The sequence below is a fragment of the Uranotaenia lowii genome, chromosome 2 (genome assembly GCF_029784155.1).
Source record: "Uranotaenia lowii strain MFRU-FL chromosome 2, ASM2978415v1, whole genome shotgun sequence".
In the NCBI taxonomy this organism is placed as follows: Eukaryota; Metazoa; Arthropoda; class Insecta; order Diptera; family Culicidae; genus Uranotaenia; species Uranotaenia lowii.
The window spans coordinates 10,195,938-10,201,536 of NC_073692.1; positions in this window are offsets into that span (position 1 = coordinate 10,195,938).

Genomic DNA, 5,599 nt, shown 5'->3' on the forward strand with positions numbered 1-5,599 from the left:
ATATTTTGTCCATCCTGTATAGAAAATTTTTGATAAAACGTTCGTGAGCCAGGTTTTGGAATCTATTCGAACATACACAGCTCTCTTTTTTATTTCATCATCTGAAATTGCTTTGAAATAACGAAATGAATTAGGAAATCGCAGTTTTGGGTCAACTTATAAACTTCGCATGTGATTTGGTTAATTTGGATTTGGTGGCCCACGATTCCCCACCATTTTTCAAAATCCAAAAAATATTGCTTTTTTTCAAACAGTCAGAATTTGGGGAAAATAACTTATTAAAAATTAAAAAAAATACCTTATGATACCTTGAAAATATAGAAAACCATACCATTTTTTATTTTAATTTTATCTTTCATAATAAAGAAGTTATGGAACAACGAAAAAAAGTGGCCCATGATTCCCCACTCTCCCATATATTATTGAGAAGAGGTTTATCGTTTTAAAATAATATGTAACAGTTTTTTGCATAAAATGTTTTCTCCTATCTGCCTCCCAACATTAGCGGCATTAATCTAGCTTCGGGTCAATTTATGTGTTTACAAGCTCCAAGGCAAATGGGACACGCATGCATTTATGTAGGCTTTCGACTGAACGATACAAACTCTGTAGCTATGAACGCATGTTGTAGATTTTATTTTTTTTTCTATTGCTCTTGGTTTTCACCAATTCTCCGCTCGCTTTATTGGTTTAATGAAATTAAGTCGCGGTTGAAATGGCACAAACGTGCTGCTAATTTATTGATCCACGTGGATTCGAGAACTCACTGGCTGGCTGCTACAAATTGCAACTCTGATTCAACAACCTACGAGTGCGGCCAAGTGCAACAATTGACAGTGTGCAGTGTGACAAACTACATATCTACTACTGTACTGTTGCCGCTTGCAGCTGCTAATGTTTATTTTGTTTGGCACTTTAGACTAGATTTATTGGCTTATCCGGCAGATGCTAGCGGATAATTGCCGCTGTGATTGGGTTGATTAATTTTTCAACACCAATCCGGTATTTATAAATCGGAGTGGAATGTGTTTGTGTGCCACTCGATGTGACTATACCTTGTACCTGGATCGAAAGTTTGATTTTAATCAACATTTTGCAGCGTTGTTAGTTTTACAGTTGAACCAAAAAAAAAAAAAACTTCCGCAGTTCACCTCGTGAAAACTTTCAACACTGTTCATTAACCATTTATGGGTAAACGCAAATGAACCATTAAACGGATTGCCAGCGACAATTCAAGAGTCCTAGCATGCCGTGGAAAGAAATGCACCGAGAAATGCTCCATGACAAATGTCAGGACCCAACCCCCTACCTACTTTGATCGGAGGAAGTTCCGGAACGAAACGGAACGATTTCCGCTAAAAGCCGGAGTAGCTTTATTTCGGCCAACGGCAGTGACATTTCCCGGGCTTGAATTTTGTATGAGCCGGATTGGAAAAGCTGGAAAACTTACTCGCGCAACCAGCAATGACATTGTTAGCGACAATTTTTACTTTTGCATGGGACATTTCGCGATACAGTGTGAGCGAGCTGCATTGAGTGCATTTTTGGGGGCGAATAAAAAAAAAATAGGTAGGTAAGTATAGAAACTCGTAGCCCATTTCGCTGTCACAATTTTTCCGAAGCTTACAAGTTGCTATCGCCAAAAATAACTTTCGGTTGAATTTTTAGTGAACTTTGGCTTCGCCGCTAAATGGAAAAGCTGGATAGCGAATTCGCGAAAAATATCTTTTCAGATTACGGCTTCATTTTAGGTATAGATGGCAGCTGTAGGTTTTATTTGAAATTTTCTCCAAATTTCAGAACTTACTATCATGTTATATGGATCAACATGGTATTTTTATTGCCTTTATGGTGAGAAATTTCAATCGCTGTTTAAATAATAAATTACGTAATGAAATTTCAAAATCAAGATTTAAATTTTGGAACCGATTACCGATTTAATATTATTCCGTTTCAAATCTGTCACATCCAATGTTCATATTATGGAAGAGAAAAAAGTACAGGTACTATATCCTACTGCAAAATCGTAATCAGATATATATTTTTGAGAAGTAAGTGTTGAAATTAGAAAATGCATCTCCAAATTTCTAAATTCAATTAAGAGTCTAAGATCACAAAACACACGTGAAACAATAATTCAAAAGGGGGGATTGTATATATTATAACTGATTTAATTCAGAATTTTCAGAGCCAAGGAGGGATAATAAGAATTTATAAACTCTGTTTTAATATAAAGAAACAAGAGCTTTGGCAAAATACATTTGAATTATCTTCAGAACTCAAATTAGGTACTATTTAAAAAATAAAACAAGGTAACTTATTTCACTTTTGTTTTCCAGAGTGCAAGAAAACAGTCAACTGATTTTGACTTATACAGGGTGTTCAATAAGTTCGAATACAAATTAAAATCAATATAATTTAAAACTAATTGTTCAAAATGGAAAAAAATTACTCAAATTGAAAGATAATTCAAAAATGGTCAATGAAACTATTTGTATTGATTTTTTTTACCTCAATCCAATATTGCTCGTTCAGACTTATTATGGATTTTCTCAACTCTTCCTAAAGAAGAAGAAGAGGCCGCCGACTGTGGCCTAGAGGATAGCGTTCAAGTCTTCTAAGCTAGAGGTCATGAGATCGAGTCTCGGTCACGGCATACATAGTACTGTTTCTGTGAGTTGGTGGTGTTAGCACTAGTAAGATGCTAGCCATCATATCATTGAAAGATGTACGCTTTAGTCTTAAGTAGAATTGATCTCTTCAAAGAAACATGAAGTTTCACTGAGATCCGATATGTGTGTGTTCGTTTTTTTTTTTTAAAGAAGAAGAAGCACTACCGCAAACGTCAAACAACAAACTGAGCTTTGAAATTGAAAAAAATCTTCAGAACACTTTCATACGGTTTTTTACCCAGACAAACATCATGTGTCAGAATCAATAATGATATTTCAGCAACATTTCAACCCATTTAAAATGAATAATTAAACTACACATGGCTTCATATTTTAATTCAACTTAAGCGGGCTATAGACTACACACCATTTGCACAAATGCGATGAAATTCAATGACATTCTGTCGCTGTGAACACAATTTGCATTGTGTATGGCACTGTTTGAATGAACGCGCAAACGATTTGAGTAAAATCGGTCCGGATCGAAATATTTTGTACAAACACCCTCTTTGGCATGGTGTATGGTGCTGTTTGTACAAAATTCAGGCCATTTACTCAGCGCCAGCTGGGGTGGAGAGGATTTTTGTTGTTGCTATTGCTGTTTTCGTCAGCAATCGTTTGTGTTCGCGTGAAATATGTTTGTATCGTGTGTGGACGAGCATAGAATCAAACAATCAAACGTCGTGGAATCATCGTATTTGCACAAGCCATTTGTGTAGTCTATGACTCGTTTTATGTTTTGATTGGAACATCGTTTACCTAAAGCACTTTGGTGATTTTGATTTTAAAAGAATGCAGAGTAAATTCCGAACTGTTTATCTCTGTATTTTTATGCATAAAATCAAAGGATTGATGTATTTCAAAAGGCTGTTTTTTTCTTTCAAACTTTATATGTTTTTGCCAAATTTTCGTGTTCGGAACAAATTGTAAAAAATTTCAGCCAGAGTTTAGTTTTGATAATAATATAAATTTATAAGGAATTCATAGAAGGAATAGAAGGAATCCATTGAACAACTTCTTTTGAGTTAATTATAGTCCTATTTGCCGCTGGTAGTGATCGTGATATTATGCTGGTTGTTTCACCAACACTTTTAAGTTTTGGGACAATCAACCTCAAAAACGACCATGTGCGTCGGCCGGCTGCCCGTTTTTTGTACCGTGAGTTTTTGAGGTTAATTGTCCCGTCTCATCTGTACACGCTCAGCAAGTGTGCGTAAGAAATGTCAAAAACAACTCTATACCAGTTTCTCTAAATTGCTGATTTACCAATGTTATGTTTTAAATTGGGTCGTTCTGGGATTTCTTAAAGTTACCAACTCTGATCGATAACTAATAATTTACAAAACTCGGCTAAAAGTCGATTCATTCATTCAAACAATAGTTTAGTACATCATAAAAAACGATACACAATTCATATGATAATTTGCTTCAGTGTTGCTGGGCTACACAGACGAAAATTCAACCTATCAGCAGAGCTGTCAAATTTCGGTTGTCAAATTTCGAGTCTAACTACCGTTGCGTAAATCCAATTTTTCTCTGAATACGCAATATTGTTAGCTTCAAAGATTTCTCAAGACCACCGTACGCGACACGCTCCTCTATTATTGGCATCCCGTTCCACATAGGAATGGTAACCATTTAATATAGAGTCAAAATAGGTGTCCGGTAATAGCTTATTCTCAATAACCTGTATGATATAACTAACCAACCCGAGAGAGTTAGTTTTGGAGGGCAAGATACCTTTAATTTTGAACCAAAATTTCCAAAAACCCGTGTTTTTTGTGTAAAATGGCCTGTACAAATTAACAATAAATGAAAACGGAACCCAAAAAAATTACCAATGTAAACAAGCACATATTTTATATTTTTCGATTAAGAATTAAGTAGGAGGAGTAGGCGATGCCTTTTGCCAACCGCACACGTTTTTCTCTTTGTACGCGAAAATTTTATAAAATCCTGAATTTAATATCGGAAAATGAACATAAAATCGTTTAAAGTGTTCAAAGTGAAGGCTGGGATGAAGTTTTAAAGTTTTCACCTAAGAAACCTCGGTGAAATATATTTAATCTTATTTAATTTCATGAAAAGAGTAGCTAAACGGGTATGACCGAGGCTGAAAGTCTCTATAATTGAAAAACAAAAAGTTTTTGTTAACTAATTCCAGCCGGATACGTGTTTATTTTTTGTGCTCGCCATTTTTGCCGGAAAATTTGAAGTTTTCATGTGAAATTAAAGGTTGTTTACGCGGGAAATACTATCGCCGTATGATCGGGAACGGTTTGCATAAGATGTGTTAGGCTTATGTTAAAAATAGTGGTTTTGTGATTTTGGGTTTGTACATCGAAGAATTAGTTTCTTGAAAACAAAGTGTTGTGAGATTGAGGAGAACGCACGATTGCATCCAATAGTTATTCAACAGAGCGCAGCTTTATATTTAAAAATCAGAATGTCCGGATATGAACTGCAGTTGAAAAAGAGTATTTATAGTGACTTTGGGTAGTGCGTTTTTTGTTTCCTTCGCATGAAATTTGTTTTCCGCATGCTTGTCCTTTGGTTGCCAACGGGAGTTAAGGCATGCTTTAATTTTTTTCGGTGGTCATTTTCTAATGGCATTTCCTGGAGAACCAATGAAGTTTTGAGGGAGGTAGCTGCACTAAGATAAGTATCATTAAAAGTAACAAACAATTTTTAACAAATTTGTCTCAGATGCCATTTATTTAATCTTTTGTTACAATTTTTCTTTAGGAATTTGAACTGAATAGTTTAACCAGTTCATTGTGTTTAGAACACACACTTTATTTTTTATGCGTCTTATTATATTGAATTAACTTCAAACTTTACTAAATTTTTAAAAAATCAATAAGTAAAATACATTTGTATCTTACTTAAATTATCATATAAACCTTTCGAGTTCTCAAAGACCTCGA